Source organism: Mus caroli, chromosome 2, assembly GCF_900094665.2.
Source record: "Mus caroli chromosome 2, CAROLI_EIJ_v1.1, whole genome shotgun sequence".
Taxonomy (NCBI): Eukaryota; Metazoa; Chordata; class Mammalia; order Rodentia; family Muridae; genus Mus; species Mus caroli.
Window position 1 is genome coordinate 149,389,182 of NC_034571.1, and position 20,594 is coordinate 149,409,775.

At 54.2% G+C, this 20,594-nt stretch overlaps 1 protein-coding gene across 6 annotated transcripts in view; it reads left to right on the top strand.

Annotated features, from left to right (window-relative positions):
• The first annotated feature begins 1,034 nt into the window (after nt 1-1,034).
• Src (SRC proto-oncogene, non-receptor tyrosine kinase) overlaps nt 1,035-20,594 on the top strand; it is a 49,431-nt gene continuing 29,871 nt past the window's right edge. For 2 of the 6 annotated variants that reach the window (XM_029474466.1, XM_029474467.1), the window contains exons 1-2: nt 1,418-1,539; nt 16,849-16,924. The gene's annotated coding sequence lies outside the window, so the exon portion shown is untranslated. Of the gene's footprint in view, nt 1,116-1,417; nt 1,540-1,952; nt 2,061-16,848; nt 16,925-20,594 lie in introns of those variants that run through there. The other 4 variants (XM_029474462.1, XM_029474465.1, XM_029474463.1 and 1 more) reach the window with 3 other exon arrangements.

A 20,594-nucleotide genomic window follows, 5' to 3' on the forward strand; every position in this document is an offset into this window, starting at 1 on the left:
AAGTTCTTGCAAGCCGATTGGGAGCCAGCCCCAGTGCCTCACAGGAAGAGTATCCACCCTCCCCTCCCCTCCCTCAGCCCAGAGTGGCCAGTAAAGGCCATTAGACAAATCTTAGGCATGGAGGAGGGCGGAGAAACCTGCTCCTCCAGCCAGAGCCTGCCCAGGGGAGCCCTGGGAAACTGCCGTTAATCTTTAAGCAAGCCCTGCGAACAGGAGTGGCTAGTTTGCCCGCTGTTCATGAGGAACACTGAGCAGTCCCCGTGGCCACAGTGGGCTACCCTGGCCCCACTTGCTCTTGTCAGTGAGGCTCTCAGATCTTCAGCCTCGCCCACTCCTTCTTCACAACAGAGGGGGCTGGAACAGGAAGCTAGTGGACAGAACACACCCTGAGGCACCTGGCCTAGATGTGACCTCAGATCAGTCTGACTCAAAGCTTTGCCCTTTCCTGGTCTCCTGGGAGACATAGCTGTACCCTGGGGCTGGAGCATCTCACAATCTAGGATGATGGGGGACTTGCCCTTCGGGAGGGATCTTTGCCAGAAGCCCAGGCCTGTGCCACATGAACCTGGTTGGGTCTCAGTTTCCCTGTCTGTGAGATGGAAGCACTTTCAAGGAAGGAGCATGGAGATGGTTGATAGCTGGTCAGGCCCATCTTTCCAGAGTGAACGGGAGGAGTCAACGACACTCCTGGACCCCCAACGGGCAGCGCTAGAACCTGGTGGTCTTTGAGATCAGCCTGAAGCCACATCCCATCCCGCTTGCCCCATATTTTGTCTCTACTTCCTGTCCGGTTGGTTCTGCCATCTTCAGTGGCTGGCAACAAGCACACTGCCCAGCAGATGCACACAGGTCTCCTTATGCATTGAAAGTGAATTTAGGCTTGGCCTAATTGAGCTGGGCCCCGCGCAAGTTCCTGCCCTCCATTGGCAGAGGCTGGAGGCTCCGCAAGTTCAAGGCCAGCCTTGGCCACATAGTGAGCCACTGTTTTGCCTTTTGATACATTTTAACAATACTGCCTCTCCCCCTCACTATTTCCCTGTCTCTGACGATTTGAGCCACTCAGGGTCAAGGCTGGTGTGGCCAGTGCCTCAGTTTCCGGACAGTGCTAGCCACCGGTGCGTAGCTCAGGTAGCTAAGGTTGAACCCTAACGTGGTCTCGGAAGGCCGAGCCCGGCGCGTGGCGTGGGGTGGGGGGGCGCCCCCGCGGGCGGAGCTGCGGGGGGTGGGGGGCTGGGTGCGGGAGGGAGGCGCGGGCCCGGCTCGCACAGCAGGTCCCCCGGGTCGCCGGCGGGGCCCGGGTCCGCGCTTCCTCCTTTCTCCGGCTCGCGGCGGCCGCGGCCCCTCCTCCTGCGCGCTCCCTCCCCCTCGCCGCCGCCGCCGCCGCCACCGCCGCCGCCTCCTCCCTTTCTCTCGGTCTGTCTCTCCCGGCCCGGAATCCAACTGGCCGCCCCGCCGGAGCGGCCAGGCCGCCGCCCGCCAGCGCCGCGCGCCCCGCTGGGGTCCGCCCGGGCGCGTCCGGAGCTCGCGGTCGCCGCGCAGGTGAGCGCCCCCGCCCCGCCGGCCCCGCGCCCTGCTGCGGGCTCCCGCCCTGCCCACTCTACGCCGCGGCCCGCCAGCTGCCCGCCGCGGCCTTTTGTTGGGATGCGCGGGGGAGGACGAGCGGGGTGCGGGGGGCACCGGAACGCGGGGACCCTCGGCCGCAGAGTCCCCTGGCTCGGTTAGGCCACATTTGAAAACCCGGCCGATCGGCGCCGCCCGCGATCGCGGCTGCCCGGCCTGGCGCCCCCGGCCCGGAGTGGGCGGTGGGGGTGGGGTGGGCGGTGAGGAAGGGGCGCCTGGAGGGCCACACTACCTCCTTAGGTCTCACTGGGGCCTTGGGTAGGGCCTAGTGCTGCTGGTCTGGAAGAAACAGGGCCACCCTGTCCTCGCCCCCCCATCCCCCCAACCCCCAGCCTCGCCCCTGCGCAGGCCCAGCGACCGATGGGCTCAGAAGTTGGCAAAAGTTTTGGGGTTTCACTACCGCCACCAGGTCCGCTTGCCCACCCAGGCAGGTACTGGAGGTGAGTTTGTGCCCCCTACTACGACCCACTACCACTTGTCATGCCTTGTGTGCCTTAGTTAGCTCTCTGAGCCAAGGCCCTCCTCAGTGGTAGGTGGGCTGGTTGAAGGGTGGCATGAACAGAGGGGACTCACTCTGGGTATCCATCCCATAAACCTTTGAGGCATTCCGATTAGAAAGGTGGACAGAGGTGTGTGAGGCTTCTGGGACCCTGAGGTCTTCCCGGCTTTACAGACTGCCCAGTGAAGGCAAGTGGTGTTGGGGTCATCTGGGTGTAGGTCAGATTCAGTTACCAAGGTGGACACGGGGGCGGGGGCAGGGGCGGGGGCCGGGGCAGGGGACTCTTCCAACCTTTATGGAGTCCAGGTGTCTAGGTTTCTTGTTTTCCTGAGTGACCTGAGCCAGGGACCGCCCCTTGGACTCTTCACATCAGTGACCATTCCCTGCACTTCCGCAGCCCAGGACTTGGCATATATGGGGGGCGTGCTCAATAAATGAGGCTCATCCTGGAGCTGGCTCGCACAAGATGGTTGAGGTACCTGTGGCACAGCTGCCTGCAGAAGCGGGTAACTCCGTGCTACAAAGGGTTCCCTTTGGCCTCAGTCCTCTCAGGGAGGATGGATCAGTTGGCTTGTGAGGTAGCTCGGTGGTAGAGCACAGGCTCAGCTTGTTCAAGGCCCTGGTGCTAGCTGCAGAACCACAGGAAAGAAAATGGAGCAGTTATAACCAGAGCTGCTGATAGCCAGTGAACTCCTCCCGGGGTTATCCTGGTCTGCAGCTGCAGTGGAGTATATAGCCTTCCTGAGGAGCTGTCTGGCTGCCCTTTAACCCGCCATGACGGTAAAGGGTGTGGAGTTTTAGATCAGGCACAAGGCATTGTTGGAAAAGTTTCCCTCCATATCTCCCGCACCTGGCAGAGACAAGGCCCTACTGGAGATGGGGTGTGTCTGGGTGAGGTAGCCTTTCCACAAGGGAAGTGATTTACAGTGTGTCACCTCTCAGCTGACCTCCTGTCTACATCATGGGGCACACACTAATGAGTGCTAGGAGTGCCATGCTCCCCACTCCGTCCCCTCCCCGAAATCTCATGTTCATCCTTGTTCATCCCAGCCTTAGGGCAACCCTAATCTCTCCCACCCCATCTTCCCCTATCTCCTGTGTCCTTTTCCCGAACCCCCTCTCCCCCACCAGCCTCCAGCACGGGCTCCTGTTTGGAGCTTCTTCCCTGATTGTCATCTGAGGGTGGAGGTGAGGACGGGGTGTGTCTTGCTCCCCTAGCCCCCCCCCCCCCGGGAATCTCAGAAGGACATGGTTAAATGATTTTTGTTCTTGCTGTCCATCTGGTCCGCTGCTGCTGACTTTGATCGCGCATTGAGCACATACTATGCACCAGGGCCTGGGAACTTTGTTGAGCAGCTTTGTGGTAGGAGGAGCAGACAGCTTCCTGGAGGAGGGGCTTAAGCTGGGTGAAGCAGTGGTGGGCCAGCCAAGAATGCAGCTGGGTCAGTGCTCTTCCTTTCTGTTCAGAAGGTCTTCTGCCTGGGGACTTGCTGGGAAATTGTGAGCAGGTCTTTGACTCCTAGAAACTGGAGTGTGGGGGATAGGCCATGCATCAAGCAAGTGGCCAGATAAATGAATATGTACTCGTGGCTGTGATAAAGGCAGAGGACTCTTAAAGGAGGAATACAGGGGGCGTCTGGGCATGAAGCTAGGGGAAGGTGCCAGGCAGAGAGAGGTGTGTATGTGCAAAGGCCCTGAGGTGGGTGGTGGTGGTGTATAATTGTTGTGGGGAACCAAAGGGAGAGCTATGAGATAGGATGATCCAATGGGGCCTGCTGTCAATAGGGCTGCTCCCTATGAGGGCCCACAGGAGCCTGGAGGAGGCTCTTGGCCTCCAGTTTTTTTGTTTTTGTTTTTTTTTTTTTTTTTTTTTTTTTGGTTTTTTTTTTCGAGACAGGGTTTCTCTGTATAGCCCTGGCTGTCCTGGAACTCACTTTGTAGACCAGGCTGGCCTCGAACTCAGAAATCCACCTGCCTCTGCCTCCCGAGTGCTGGGATTAAAGGCGTGCGCCACCACGCCCGGCTCCAGTTTTTACATAGGGAGCTGATGAGTATCCTCTCTATGAGCCAGATTAAGCTGGAGGGCAAGGTACACAGCTAATGGAATAGATGTGCAGTCTGGACTCCCATATTCTGTGGGAGCCCTGATCAGGTCTTAGGAGGAGGAGGAGGAGGAAGAGGAGAAGGAAGAAGAAGAGGAAGAAGCTAGGTTTAGTAGGAGTTCAACCCAGAAAGCTAGAGGCACTGAGAGCCCAAGGATCAGGAAGTGCAGTGCAGGGTCGGGGCAGGGGTGAGAAGAAGCTTGGGAGAGAGCTGTAGAGCAGGAATGGTCAGCCAGGAAACTGGAGATCACGCTTGGCCATCTGATAGACCTGAGTTCAAGTTCTGACTGCTGGCCATCCTATGTGCTGTGTGTCTTTGGGTCCTTCATTGTCTCTTTCTGAAACTTGGTTTCTTCATCCCTGAACAGCCAAGCATCTCTCCCTTTCCAGAGAAGGCTCTGTGCCCGGCATTAGTTAATTAATGTACAGAAATGTACTTGTTTGCTGTATGTGGCATCAGGAAGTCTGTTAGTGTCTCTGGGCTCAGCCTTGCCATCTGTGTGGCTTTGGCTGGCATGGGTCTGACGGTCCCAGCTTGAGCAGGACTTGCTAGAAGAGGATGCTGGCAGTAAAGGACAGGGGTGTGCTGGGTCACTGTGAGCCCTGGCATCTCTGTGCCACAAAGCTGGACTGGGGAGTGTGCACAGGACATGGTCTGGCTTTCTGGATATAAACCATAAGACCTAGAGAGAGAAGGACACTTGCCTAGGGTTTCCTAGGTGACAGCCAGGGATGGGCTATAGGGCTCTGAATTCCACATTTATAATCTGATGCTCGTGGAGTCTTAAAGCCCTGCAGAAGCCCCACTGTGAACCACAGCTGCAGTTTGAAGTCCTCCTGCCCCTCTGTGGCCCATCAGACTTCACAGCATCTCAGGCCTCTTGTGCACTCTCCATCTCCCTGAGGAAAACCTTTCTGGCTCTCTGGGGAAGGGCCCCATCGCCTTTGAGGGGCCTCAGTTTCTTCATCTATAAAGTACAACAGTGACTTGTGGCTCCCTGGATGTCCCAAGAGGATGGACATGGGGTAGTTCACACATCAGGACTTAATAAATGTGGTCAGGGCAGAGCCAGACCTAGGCTGAGGTCTGGCCTCCTCTAGCGCAGTTGGTTGATGCCGTGACACAGGGGTGAAACTGTAAAATGGACTTGGAGCTAACAGGGCCAAGGAGAGGCTAGGATCCCATCCTCTTAGGGAAACCTGTTGTCCAAGGCCTCATTCCACTGGGAAGCCTAGAGTCAAGTCACAGCCTCTTTCCTGTGCTAATCCTAATGCTTACTCCATTGACACTCATTGTACAATTCATGTTTCCTCTTCTCTGGCTCAGACAAGAAGTCCTGACTCCAGTTTCATGGGCTGAAGTGCTGTGTCGAGCCGCATTCTGAGGTCCAGTGTTGACTTCATGGGAAACAGTGCTGTGATAGATTCATAATGTCTGCTCCGGACAGAAGCTTAGCAAGCATTGTCTGTGTGCTATGAGTTTGTCATTCCTGATCTGTCCAGACCTTCTCTCTTCCCTGTGTGTGTGTGGGGGTGGGGTGGGGTGGGGTGGGAGGTGGAAATGAAGGAGAAAGACCCAGGGCAAGTTGGCCAAGCTAGGACTGTCCTCACCAGTCAGCCTGCCTGTGAACATGGCGCTGGTGGCTAGCCTGACTAGGGGACTAGGCAGTTAGGGAGAATCCCAGAGCAGGAAGCCAGAAGCCCTGTGTTTCCATTCCTTGCTATGGGACTTTGGGCAAGTGACTTCCCCCTAGGACTACTGAGAGTTCTAGAAAGAAGAAGCTGGAAGCGAGAAGAAATTGAAAGACTGTGGTTTGTTTCTTCCTGTTCTGGTCCCCAGAGTCCTCACCATAGGGCCCTGCCTGGGGTTCAGTGGGGCAGGGGATGTCCTGGATGGGTGGAGGGTGTCCGCTAGCTATTGGTGATGGTAGACATGGATCTTTAGGCAGGCATCCTTGGGCTGCTGGACCGTGCAGCCAGCACAACTGAAATGGACACTGGGGGCTGGACCCAGGGTTGGAGTAGCATCAGGAAGCGTGGGGATCCTGCTGGGGCCTGATAGCTTCTCCCAGGCCACTCTGCCCAACTTGCGGCCTCCGCTTGAGTTTATCTGATGTCAGTATCCACACGTTAGGTTCTCCAGAGCTGGACCACAGCAGAGTGACCCACTGTATCTGTTTCCTGACCTGAAGTGGGTGGAACTTTTATTCCTATTATGTGGAAGAAGAGCGGGCGCTCTGAGAAGTTAAGGTGGCTGTAGCCATCCAGCTAGTGAGATATGGGTCTGGATGTCTGCAGTCTCGGGGACTGTGGGTATCTGGTTCCTGCTGAGTGTCCCTACCGCTGCTCGTATCTCTTTTAGGCAGAGTACAGGTTCCCTGACTTCCCGGGTTTGTAATCGTGGCTGGTGGGTATTGGATGGTCCAGTTGCATGATCTCCTGGTAGTGGTAAGGCCTAGGAAAGCAGTTGGCTCTGGGTCTGAATTCTGACACGGCAGCCCTTTTGCTGAATCTGACGGTGGGGAAGATGACTGCTCTGTGCCTCAGTTTCCCCAATCTGTGTAGCTCTAGCATATCTCTGAGAAGGTGGCCAGACTATCAGGCGTGCTAGTATATGTCCAGTGCTTGGGCACAGGGCCCACTCAGGGTGTTTTCATGCTGTGAGGGAAGGTGATTCTGTGGTGAGCCAGAAAGGCAAATTGATCTGGATGCCCTCTGGGCTGGCACCAGCTGCCTTGGTCTGTGGTTGTCTTGGCCTGTGCATCTAGGAAGGATTGCATTGATTGCAGCCTGCCAGCTCCATCTAGCTACTTCGAGGCCGGCTCCCACCTCTCCTTGTCCCTCTTAGAACCTGATCACATGTCCATTCCATGACCTACAGTGCCCAAGAACCTCTTTACCTTGTGGGAGTCCTCCCTATGAGGTATCTGTTATTTGGGCAGTGGGTGCTTCCCATGCTGGCCTGGGTACAAGCTACATTTCCCTTGTTTCTGGAGGCAAATGGAGGCTCAGAGAGGGGCTGGGCCTCTGCATGTCTCCTGGAGATGTCCCCAACCCAGACAGTTCCTTCCTCAGGCCCAGCCTTTCTTCTCTGTTATGTCTCTTTTGTGGGTTACGCTGCAGGCGCTCTGAGCCACTGGCTGGTTTCCTGTCTGCCTTGGCCTGTACAGGTCCTCCATCTCTGTGATGGTCCCCTGTTCTGTCATTGGGGCTGTGTCTGACACAAGGTCTTGCTGTAGAGCCTAAACTGAGCTGGAACTCTTCTTGTGGCCCAGACTGACCGGAGTGACCTCCTACTTCTGTTTTCTGAGAACTGCAATTCCAGGATCCTCCATCACAGCTGGCTTGGTACCCCACTGTTGAGCAAGCCCTCCAGGAGCTAAAGTATCCCTGGCTCTCCCCTCACCTTCTGTCTTTCCCCTGCACCTCCTCTACCCTTTCTCTGTCATCCCTCAAGGCTCCATCCATGGCAGACCCTGCCTCCAGGCTGGTTTTCTCTTCTTCTAAGGGAATGTGTGGTAATTACCACTCCCAAGGATACAGCACTTTATAGTTTACAAAGCACTTCTATGTAGTTACCTGTGCACCCCAGCAGGGCTGTGAGGGAGACAGAACCCAGAGATCACCTTCATTTGACAGATGAGGAAGCTGGGGCAGCTAGGACACCCCTATTCTCCTGAGTCTTGAGTCTGTCTTCCCCTATGAGTGCCTAGATAGATCAGAGAGGTTAAGTGACTTGCCTGGGGTCACACAGTACTGAAGAGGTGGTGAAAGTCGGAGGTTTCTTCTAAGGATTCAGTGAGAGGCAGATCACGCCCATCTTCCCACCTATCTGAAGAGACCCACTCAGGTGGCTGGATGATTGGCAGGAGACAACGTCTCACTGAGATGGTTCCTCCATCTGTCACCCTGGGCAGGGTGGGACTCCTGAACTGCCCAAGTGGCCCTGCTGTGCCCTGTGGACTTTGTTCTGAGCTGTACCTAGTCCCTAAGGGAGGCTGAAGCTGGCCCTGCCCCACCTGCCTCTGCAGGCTACCCAGGTAAATGGCTTCTCCCTCGTCCCTGTCAGGAGCCGGCAGCTTTTCCTCTTGGACTGGCTCCCAAAATACCTTATACCTGTAGGAAGTTTGTCCTTGGTGGTCAAGGTGGCAGAAAGAGGAGACTGTCTGGGCAGGGAATGGTATGATGGAAGGGTTGCTGGTGGGGCAGCCTGGGACCCACAGGGGGCTTGTGGGTAGAATGGGTTCTCAGGATTTGCATCCTTCACCCCCCCCCCCTCCAGGTGTTCCCAAGGCCCGGAACCAGATGAGCCACTGTTCTATTTGTGGACAATTCTGCTGTTCCCATTTCAATCCTGTGCCCTAGTTTTAGAAGCAACGTGGGTTTGGTTACCAGTTGGCCATTTGCAGGCAGCTCATTCCCCCCAACTCCCCAAACTCTGCCCACACCTTAGCTCCATGGGCATCGTGGTCAGAATAGGCCTTGGCTACCTTTGGTGTTGCCTGGGCCTTTGCTCCTGGGCTCCTGGCAATGTCTATGATTAGCAGCTGATGGTGTCAGAGCCAGGGATAGGATGCAGACCTGGTGGGGTGGGGCGGGGCGGGGGAGGGGCACAGGAGGCTGCTCCAGGTTTCTGAGGGGAGATGTACTTTGGAGGACAGAGCATTGTGATCAGTCTTAGGGGCACTGAAAGCAATGCTCTGGAGCCAGTTACAGACCCTGCTGTTTTCTCTGCTGTGAGCTAGGTACCACAGGAGTGATGGCAGCCTAACAATGCCAAGGAGGGTATGGAAAGGAAGGTCACCCAGGTCTTCAAGGGTGAGCAAGAGATCCTAAGAAGGAGAAGCACCGGTGAGGGCATGCTAGACAGTGGAACCCAGGAAGTAAAGTGTGTGTGTGCGCGTGTGTGCGTGCTCGCACGCATGCATAGCCTGGGGCTGTGGAGCTTTGGTTCATCCTGCACACTCGGAGTGTTGTGGGAGTAAGGCAGGCAAAGTGGTGGAGAACAGAGAAGGATGAAGTGGAGCTGGGGCTTAAGACAGGGGTCAAAGCTCCTGACTGGGCTGAGGACAGAGGCCGGCCTTCTGAGGAGCGGCATCAGGGCCTTGTGATGTAGCCTGTGAGCTTGTTATGAGCCCTGCGAGATGGGGTTGGACCCGGTGCCCTCTGTGGACACCCCAAGCACATGCTGTTTACACACAGCCTTATGGGGTGGGAGGCCCCTGGGAAGATGGGTGTGTCCAGTTCTGCGGGTCATGCCTGGCTCAGGCAGTGTAGCCTTGCTGCGGTAGCCCAGGGAGCCCTGCTGAGTGGCTGTGTCTGGGATATCAAGAATGGGGGTTGGGGAGGGCAGAGAGGGTTGTCACAGTTCTCTCTTACTGCATCTCTTGGTAAAACTGCCCCTCAGGAAATGGGGGGAATCTTATGGTGGGTACCCCAGGCACCTAACGTGGACTCTGGTCCAGGTCCCAGCTTCCTTCCCTTTGGGTGAGCCTCCCAGGGCACAGTCCACCCTCTCTTAGGCTCCTGATGGTCTGAGAGCGCTCTACTTTGGGACCCAACAGGTCTGGCTTTGAAACTTCACATCAATTCCAGCTGAGAGAGCTTGGCTAAGGGAGTTTGCCTTCCCGAGCCTCAGTTTCCCCCCTCACAGAACTAGAGGCTGTCCTCTGGAGGGTTGTATCCAGAGTTGTACAATCCTGGGAGAGCCTGGCTCAGAGCCCCGGCCTTGCTGGGCTGCCAAGGGGCAGCTTCCGGGCGCCCTGAGCTCTTAGCTCCAAGGACAAAGCCCCTTTGTGGGGAGACAGATGGAGCCTGGGAGCCCCCTCCCTGGGGAGCAGGGCTGTGTGTTCTTCCTCTGCACGCCATCCCTTGGGAGAAGGAGCTTTCTGAGGTCAAGGGTGGGAACCCAGCGGGTTGCACAAGCTGGCTGCTCTGACTGGGAAGCTCGGTGTCTCTTTCTGTCTCAGCCAGTACTCGGGGGTCCCAGGCATCCCTGGAGCCTACTGTGGGTTCCCTGCACATCCAACATTCATCCTTCTATATAGCCATCCGTCTTTCTGTTTGTCCGTCTTCCTTCCGTCCTTTTTCCCAGGCACTTTCCCCTTACTGGGCCTGTGCTCTTTGGCTACACCATCTGTTCTGTTCTGAAGGTGTTCATAACTGTTCCAGCTATGCACAGGGAGTGTTAATACAACACTTACCAGCAAGTGTCCGCTGTGAGTGAGTAGAAGTGGCCCTGTCCTCATCCCGAGATTGCTGCCGTAAGAGTGAAGGTTCAGGCCAGGAAAGAGGAATGGAGGCCCTCTGGCAGGGTTGAGAGGTCCTTAAGTCCCCTGGAAAGGTTGCTTTTGAACTGAGACTGGGAGAGAGGAGAGTTGGCTGGGGTGCGGCCATTGAAATGCCTATTGGAGCAGGAGACATGTGTCCTGAAGACGCAAGGAAAATGAGGGAGTCATGAAGAATGGAGGGGAGGGGTGGAGTAAACTCTGGGCAGAGAATGACCTGTGCCAGGGCTCTGAGGCAGGAGCAGCATGTGCAAGGGTCCTGGGGCAGGAGCATGCTGTTTCTGGGGTTGGGGGGGTGGGGGTATGTGTGCTACTGACCTGTGCACTGGAGGGAAGTGAGGGGAAGGTGAGGGCTTGTGTGGTCCCCAGTGGGGACTCCGGGCCTTTTGTTTAGGGGGTAAGACTCATGAGGAGGTCACGGGCTGAAGGGTTCAGCTCAGCATCTCTGCTCCAGAATGATGGTGCATGGGAAAAGAAAGGGAAGTGGGTTCAGGGCGTTCAGGCAGTATTTGGAGCTGGGACTGACAAGGTCTGGAACCAGGCTACTGAGGGTAGGAAACCAAGGCAGAGCATGGCTTCTCCATGGCCAGGATCACAGTGGAGCAGGGCTAGGTTTGGGCTCTCAGGGCCTAGGTGACCTATGGCATTATATAGACCCTGGCCCCCAAATCCCAGACAGCAATATTAAAGTACACCCATTTCTGCCTTGGGGAATGGAGTCTGCCCAGTATGTCTCTGATCTTGAGAAAGCTTGACTCCAACCTGCTATGGGAGCTGAGCCTCAGTTTCCTTTGCTGTTCATGGTCTCTCCTTCCCAGCCCTGCGGGGAAGGCCTCCACATTGCAGGTGTGTGAGGGCCTGTCCATCCACAGCCCCGCTGGAGCAGGGCTGGCGCTTTCAAATATCTCAGCACCTTGGGGTCAAAGGTTCCTGCAATCAGAGCCAAAGCCTCTATCCACCTGGGGAAGCAGCCCAGAAGGGCACCACAGTTTGCAGGAGGCCTCCTAACCTGGCAGAACAGGTCAGCACTGTGAACCAGGTCGCTTACCGCCTAGTCCCGGCCTCCTCCCACCCCCTCCGGGCTCAACTCACTTCCTGGCTTCGTCCTCTCTCTCTGCACAGGCAGGGGTTCAGGGGTTCAGGGGTTCCCAGCCTCTTGACATTGTAACACAACATTGTCTCTATGTGGCTCACGCTCCAAGGAGTCTTTTGAGTTCTAAAAACAAAACAAAACAAAAACAAAACAAAACAGGTATGTGTGTGTGAAATCTTGCTGAAAGTAAGTTACAACTTTGTGTGAGGTTGCATCCTGGCTGGCCTGGGGCTCTGCAGCCTGAGGTGTGCAGGGTGGACACAAGCAGGTCAGGGGCTGAGTCCTGGGCTTGAGGTGTGAGCCCCACTTTTCACTTGCTTAGCTTGTATCTTCCCTCCACTTTCAGGGCCAGCTGGAGCCTGCAGGCTCTCCCCAGTGGCACTGGCAGAGCCGGTTTGAGGCTTTTCAGCCCCCAGCATGCCTGTACTGAGAATGCAGGACCAGGCGTGTTCTGGCAGCCGGGGCCCTTGGATCCGCTCCCCCCCCAACCCCCACTCCTGCTTCACTCCTTACTCACTCGGCAGACGGCCTCCCCCCACCTCCCACCCAGCTCCTGGCCCAAGCCTGTGCTGGGTGGAGCTTGGGGACTGGAGTTGCTTTCTATTTTACATTGCCTGAGTAAGTTGAGTGGTCAGAGCCTCTGCTGGGGCTTCATGCAGGGAGAGCAGGGGTGGGGCTTAGCCTTTGGGGATGGATAGACCTGTGGCCTAGGTTACCTCTTCTTCCTGGGGAGGCTCTAGGTGGGTCCACCACCTACCTAACCACCCAACCACTTGTCCATCTACCTGACTGTCCACTCATCTACCCTGCCGTCTTCCATCTGTCTGTCCGTCTATCTGTTTGTCCATACATCCACCTACTTACCTAATCACCCACCTGCCTGAGGACTACAGTGGGGCCCATCCATATTCACATCTACCCATTTCCCTACCTGTCTGTCCTTTCACCCACCTATCTACCTGTTCATTCTCCTATCTGCCCACGTAACCGTCTGTCATCATCCATCATCATCCATGCATCCATACACCCATGTACACCGGGCTTCTATGCACTGGACAATATTCTGGAGGCTGGAGACACATCAGAGAACCAGCCAGACGCAATCCCTGCCTTTACAGTGTTTGCTGACTGGCAGGGCAGACAGAAAACCAGCAAACAAGGGATGAGTAGGCACGGTCTGTTAGAGGGAGCCAACTGCTGTGAACCCTACATAAAATGGGGAGGGGGTTTGATATGCCAGCTGGGAAACGGATGGGCTGCTACTGTACCAGCAGCGGGGAAGGGGCTCACATTGAAAGACTGGCTGGCACTGGGAGTGGGGTGGGTTTACAACTCTCAGGAATAGAACCTAGGGAGGGAACATCAATTTAGAGGCCCTGAGACTTGGAGGTGGGGGTGGTGGGGAGGGGCCAGGGCATGCTTGGAGTGTTGGAGCAATAGGAAGAGGCTGGGGAATGGAGTGAGGAGGGAGAACTTGGAGGGAGAAGACCTGAGGGGCAAAGCTGGGTGCCCAGGGTGGTCTGTAGTACGTGCTGGTGAAGAGCAGATGGGTGTCTGTCTGGAGTACTTGGGTAGTCAGGCATAGTTCACAATGTATTGTAACCATCGTCTCTCTGTATGGAGAAGCCATAGCAGACCCTCAGACCCCCTTGCCTCCTCCCATCATGTTAAAGTAGACCTCCAGTGTTCCACATTCAATGTGCATGTTTCTGTGTAGCCGCAAGTTCATAATCTACCCAAAGCCCACTGTTCCTTCCTGCCAGCCGCCTCCTCCCTCTCCTGGTATAGGTTTGCTGGTGAGGATGTTGGCTCATAAGACCAGCCTGCCAGTGGCCATGCTGAGCTCAGGTCCTAGCGCTTAGTAGGTGGTCAGTACACAGTAGCTGCTGCTCTGGATGGACACAGAGTATGTGTTCTGGGCTTTGGGCTCTATTCTTGGGGCTCCACAGCTAGGAACTTAACCTTTATCGTGGCCATTCTTCAAAGTAGGCTGTTTGCATCCTGATGCTATAGGAGAGGGGGCAGGCCCAGAGGAAGAGAAACTTCCAGGCTAACACAGTAAGGACAGACAGGCTGGAGCAGGGTTTTGAGCCTAGGCGGTTCAGCTTTTAATCCTCTCACCATGAGGGGTGTTAGCCCAGAGAAAGCGGACTACCTCTCTTTACTGGGTGTGGATAGGTGAGGTTGGGAGCTGACCATGAGCACCCACTGAGGAGGGAGCAGCCTGTGCTGAGTCTGGAGGATCATTAGGGGTGAAGCGATGGCGGGGGGTGGGGTGGGGGGGGTAGGGGGAGATGGTGGCCGGCCTCCAGCAGGCAGGAGGGTTAAGTCTGACCCCTCTCCTCCCACTCATCTCCCTCCCACCCCCCATTCATGGTCAGTGTTGAGCGAAGGGCGTGGCTCCTGTGAGCTGAGAGGGGGGGTGTGGGAGCTCAGGACTGTTCATGCACTTGGGCTTAGCCGCTTGGCGTTCCTGCCCACCCATGTCCCCAAGGGAGATGCCACCTGGGTGTGGGCGGGGAGGAGGGGGTACCATGTTCCCAGAGTCGAGAAGCAACCAGAGCTGTTGGCAGGGAACAGCGGGCACCGTGGGCAGGGGCCGGCTGACAGCCCCTCTCAGGGCCCATCCGCCTGCAGCTAGGGAAGATGGGGCCTGCCCAGCTGACCTTGGAGAGGTTGGGATAAGGTTAGAACTTGTTACTTTAGTGTCCTACCAAGGTCACTCCTTCATCCTGGACATGTCAGAGATTTTGTGCCCAGATACTGGCTGCGGCCCAGATGAAACGTGGCCTGTCTAAGGTCACACAGTGATGGTAATTCCCTGAAGTCACTAATGAACTATCTTGGCGTGTCTCTTAGGCCTTGTTCTAGTGACTCCTCAGCTCCGCTGCATCTCCTCTCTATTCTTCTGCCTACTCTCCCTGCCTCCTGGGATAGTGTGGAAAAGAAGGAGTCCTAGCCCCCAGGAAGTCTCCTGCATCCTGTCTTCACATGTGAAGCCGTGAGGTTGCAGAGAGACTCCTGGGGGTGGCGGGAACCACAGGAGGGTCTGTCCCTACCCCATGCTCCCAGCTCACCCAGGAGTTCACAATGGAGCTGTCCGTGTGCTGGATTTCAGCAAAGCCCAGCCCAGCCACAGACTCTTTCCCTGAGAGCCTTTGCCGCCCCAGGGGCAGACTGCTGGTGGAAAAGCTGATTGTCACAGAAATCCCCAGCTGTCACAGGATCTAAGACTCATCTGCTTCACCTCATCTCTAAAATGGGCTGAAGAATGGCACATAGATCTGCTATGGTGGCACAGGCCTTTAATTCCAGTACTTTGGGAGGGATGCAAAGGCAGGTGCATTTCTGAGTTCAAGGTCAGCCTGGTCTACTTACTAAATTCTAGGCTAACCAGTGCTATGTAGAATGACTCTTATCTCTAGAAAACTCATAAAATGAGCTGGCATGGGTGCCCAGCTAACAGGCCCAAGCACCATGGAAACGGAATGTGGGAGGGAAAGGTAAGAGCTCAGAACTCCAAGGTCATCCTCAGCTACGTAGTGAGTTTGAGGCCTGCCTGGGCTACATGAGTCCCTGTGAGAGTACTCAGTAGATGCTAAGTAAGTCTTTTTTTTTTTTTTTTTTTTTTTTTTTTTGGTTTTTCGAGACAGGGTTTCTCTGTGTAGTCCTGGCTGTCCTGGAACTCACTCTGTAGACCAGGCTGGCCTCGAACTCAGAAATCCGCCTGCCTCTGCCTCCCAAGTGCTGGGATTAAAGGCGTGCGCCACCACGCCCGGCCCAGCTAAGTAAGTCTTAGTCATCAGTGCTGTTGTGCGTATTTTCTTAGCCCTTTGTCCTTTCCACATTGCTAAGCCATTTTTGAAAGGCTACCCAGGTAAGCAGGGAGTTCCCTCGGTTACACTAAAGACAATCAGGGCGAAGGTGCCCGTTCACAGGGAGCTTCCCCCAGGATGATGCTGTAGAGAAGGCTACCCTCCTGAGAGATGGGTATGGGGTGACCCGTCTTAGATCCTTTGACCCGCCCTCAGGTGGGCACTACTGTCTGAATGTCAGCTGGGGTCCCATCCTTGAACCCCACGGGCTTCCATGCTTTCTCTCCCGCTGCCTAAGAGGCTGGAAGGAGGCAGTGGTGGCTTGGCTCCTAGGGCCTGAAGTGTGTACCTGTCTTTCTGTCTAGTCTTTGTTCCTTTTTGGAAAAATGAGCTGGCTCGTGAACTCAAGACCCTCCATGAGATCATCTGAAACCAGATGACCTTGGGGAAAAGGCTTGAAGATAGCTAGGATCTCAGAGAGTGGCCCAGGGCCTGGCTTAGCTTCTTTGTCAGACATGGCTGACTGGCTGTCCCTGTGACCAGGGCCCGGGAAAGCTGGGGAGCTGGCAGTGGGGGTGAGAGGAAGGCCCCTTGCCAAGGCACCTGTCGGATAGTATGCTGCCCCCTAGAATGACACTAGCACACCTCCAAACCATGAGGCTCTCCCATCCTGGCTGGGCAGACACCTGTGGGTCCCTGCGCTTCCATTCCCTATTCATTCGTTCTCCCATGGCAGACACCCCATTTCCCCAGAGCTTGGTGCTGCTGCTGGTGTTCCTGGCAGTGCTGAGAATAGCCTAAGGGATGGCGGGCAAGGGCAGACACAGACCCTGCTGGCGCCTTCATGATGAGATGGACTCGGGGTATAGGAGGCTGTGGATCCCAGACAATCCATGCTTCATTCCCAGTGCTGTCTCTTAGTGCCGCGTTCCCATCCACACAAAGGCACAGGTCACACAGGGATGGCGTAGAGCATCCTGGACTCATGCATGGTATATTATTTAGCATGGTGCCTCCAAGTTAGACAGCTCCTGGGGTTTGTTCTCCGGGTAGGGGAGAGACGGAGGGTGGAGAGTGCTGTGTGGTCTGTGGGGTTGGGTGAACCGCTCGCTGCTGGTCACAGCACACTCTGGGGTTCTCCCTTTGTATGTCCAGCTGGTGTGTAGTAGCTTTTCAGCCCAGTGACATTTCAGGGGTGGGTGATCTTCGTTTGCCAGAGACCATATCCCTACTGTGGGGATCGTGCTGCCCTGTGTGTGGCTGCCTCTGTGGGAAGCCTACCTGGTTTCTGCTGCACACATACAGCACACTCACTCTGAGGCTCTGGGGGACTGCAGCAGTCACCTGGTGTCCATAGTAACGCTGATCACCGGCAGAGAATGTGGCTTACCACAGCCATGTGGAGAAGTCACTGACAAACATCCTTCTGCAGGACAGACTACGGAGACCAAGAGTGCTGAGGACCTGTGTAGCCATGACAGGCTGAGCCAGGATCTGAACCAAGGCAGGTAAGCTGGGTGTATTTTTGTCTCCTGTAGGCTGGTCCGAATTAACTATGTACCCTAGGCTAACCTCCAACTGTCTGAGTGGCTCTCAGCTCACTATGTAGCCCAGGCTGGTCTTGAATTTACAACATAACTCTGCAGTTGTAATTGGGTGGTGTTAACAGAGTGCGTTTGGAGAAGGAGCAGCCTGTGTGCTACCCTCTCTGGTTCGCCTCTCTCCTACCAGGCTGGAGATCCTAGATTTGAAGCTAAATTATAGAAGTATCAATTTGCCAATCTGTCAGGTGAACATTGATTACCATGATGGCTTTAAAAAAATGTTACAGTGATGAGATAAATTCCCATGGGATTAATCCATTTGAAGTGGCCCATCGCATGTTCTTGTCAGAGTTGATTGGCTCTGTTCACTTAGCGTAATGTTTTCAAGACCTACTTAGTTGGGGCATCATTTAGCCTGCTGTGTCAAGATTTCTTCTTGTCAAATATTTCAATGTGTGGCTATGCCTTATGTCTGTCTGTCTCTGTCCTCTGGGTTGTTCCACGTGGGGAATGTAGGGGTGGATGCCGCTGTGAGCACACATGGAGGCTGGAGGCTGACATCTCCCTCAATCACTTGTCCAACTTATCTTTTGAGGTAGTGTCTCTCACTGAACCTGCACCTCCTTCTCCCAGCTAGACTAGGTCAGGAAGTCCCCAGGATCTGCCTGCCGTGGCTTTCATTGCTGGAGTCACAGGCATGTGCTGCCATACCTGGCTTATATAGTGCTGTACATCTGGACTCAGGTCCCCATGCTTGCATAGCAGGCACTTTATTCATACCACCATCTCCCCAGGCCATGTATGTGTATGTTTATGTATGCATATATGTATATATGTGTGTGTGTATAGTATATGCATATATATATATATATATATATATGCACACACACACACATTAAAATGTTTTTGAGGGCTCGTGAAGTGTCTCTATAGGTCAAGATGCTTGCCATCAAGGCTCACAACCTGGGTGTGACCCCTGGAGCCCACATGGTAGAGAGAATGAATTAACCCTTTCAATTTGTCTTCTGACGTCCGCGCACACACAACGGCAGGTGTGCCCCCCAAACACATACACACACTCACTCACACACAAATGAACACTAAATGCAGGGGCTAATGAGATGGCTCAGCAGTTATGAGCGCTTGCTACTCTTCCAGAACACCTGGGATTTATTCCATGTTCACGTGATGGTGACTCTAATTTCAGGAGATCACTGCCCTCTTCTGCACTTCTCGGGGACAGGGATTGCACACACTACACAGACATACATGCAAGACAAAATGCTCACATAAGCTGGGTGTGGTGGCGCATGCCTTTAATCCCAGCACTCGGGAGGCAGAGGCAGGTGGATTTCTGAGTTCGAGGCCAACCTGGTCTACAGAGTGAGTTCCAGGACAGCCAGGCCTACACAGAAAAACCCTGTCACGAAAAACCAAAAAAAAAAAAAAAAAAAAAAAAAGCTCACATAAAATAAACCTCAAAAAATGAAGTGTAATGAAAATATTTAAATTGACATTAAAAACTGTATGTATTTATAGATAACGTGATTGATTGATTGATTGGATGATCCTGTGCTGAGATGCAATCCTTCCTCACTCCTGCTAGGCAGTTAGTTGGTCCACCCTAACCCACGGCTGCAGCCCTTGTGTGTTTTATAATGGTCAAACCCAAGTGGACCTGTCTCCTCAAACACTCTGTTTCTCTCTGTGTCCTCACACTCAGGATTAGTTCTTGCAGCTTTTTGAAGTGTGCAGCGTAGTGTTATCTGTTGGCATCCAACTGTTCAGTTGCAGGCACACAGGGACCACTTTGACCTATTCAACTAGAGCATCCTGCACATTGTTCAGTCTCCCCTCATCCCTCTTTCCTCTTTCCTCCTCAGCCTCTGGTAGGTACTGTTCTAGCTTAGCTTCCATGATAACAACATTTTGCCGGGCGGTGGTGGCGCACGCCTTTAATACCAGCACTGGGGAGGCAGAGGCAGGCGGATTTCTGAGTTCGAGGCCAGCATGGTCTACAAAGGGAGTTCCAGGACAGCCAGGGTTATACAGAGAAACCCTGTCTCAAAAACAAACAAACAAACAAACAAACAACCCCCCCCAAAAAAACAAAACCCCCCAACATTTTAAAAAAGGTGTATGTATGTATGTAAGTAATATATGTGGGTGTTTTGCCGATGGGTATATATGCACACCAGAAGAAGACATTGGATCCCATAGGACTAAAGTTACAGACTTGTGAGCTGCTATTGTGGGTGCTGGGAATTGAAACCAGAACCTCTGAAAGAGCAGGCAGTTCTCTTTACTGCTGAGCCATTTTTCCAGCCCATGATGTCAAAGTTTTAAAAGATATTTATTTTATTTTAAATGTGTGTATATGTGTGTATATGCATGTGGGTGCAGGTACCTGTGGTGGCCAGAAGAGGGCACCGTTCCTCTGGAGGTGGAGCTTCAGATGGTTATGAGCTGCCATATGGAAGCTGGGAACTGAGCTCTGTAAGAACAGCAAATACTCTTAACTGCTGAGCTGTCTTTCCAGCTCCTTTAGTAGCAGTTTTTTTAGGCTCCCTGTGTGAGTGAGATCAGGTAGGGCTTGTGTTTTGGTGCCTGCATATTTCACTTTTCGCATGCCCTCCATGTTGGTTCAAATGACAGCTTCCTCCTTTCTTTATTTACTGGTTGGCAGACACTTGGGCTGTTTCTGACTACTATGAATACTGCTGTGATAAACGTGGAAGTTACCATGTCCCTTTAATGTACTCATTTTATTTTGAAATCGTGTGTGCATGCGTGTATGTGTGCTATTTTTTTGGAGTTTGAGAGATAAACAACAGGGCAGGCAAGCTGAAGACCTCGGCTACCAGGAGGAGGGAGATGGATAAGAGTAAGGGAAAATCATGTTCCCTGATAGGAGGTCTGGAATCCAGGGAGCTCTGTGATGGATATCCACCAGCCAGCTGCATGGGCTTAGGGATGAAGTGAGGATCCCCACAGTGTCTGAGTGCTAGGCAGAGGGAGGTGGAAGAGGTGAAAGACAGACTTTCCGAGTGGAACTCAGGCAGTGGGCTCTAAGCCTGGTGTTATCCCTGTGGCTGTACCTGGCATGTGTACAGTCTACTCACATGCTCATCTGTTGGTGGGCATTGGGGTGTTTCATTGTGGGGCCACGGTGAATGCTGCCCTGTGTAGTGGGCTGTGGGTTTCTGTGTGGTTGTATCTCAATTTCTGCTGATATGTACCTGGGAGTAGACTTCTGGATGACCTGGTAAGTCCCCATTGAACCTTTTAATGAAAGGCCAGACTGTTTTGTTTTTTTCAATTGGCTGTATCCTTGATGCCCCACAATAATAGAAGAAGGTGCTCCCGTGTTCTTGACAGTACTTAGTGCTGGCTGCCTCTCTAGTGACAGATGTTCTGTGGACGGAACACAGCATCTCACATGACTGACTTGCCTTTTCTCCTGAGTCCATGTCAACGGCAGGTTGGTTCTGGAGGAGAAATGCCTGTTGGTGTCCTTTGCCCATTTTGAAGTTGGGTTTGTTTGCTGTCTGGGTGTACCCACAGGCCCTTATCCATGCCAGGCCAGCGCGCTGCCGCTTAGCCCCCAGCCCAGGTTTGTTTTTTTTTTTTTTTT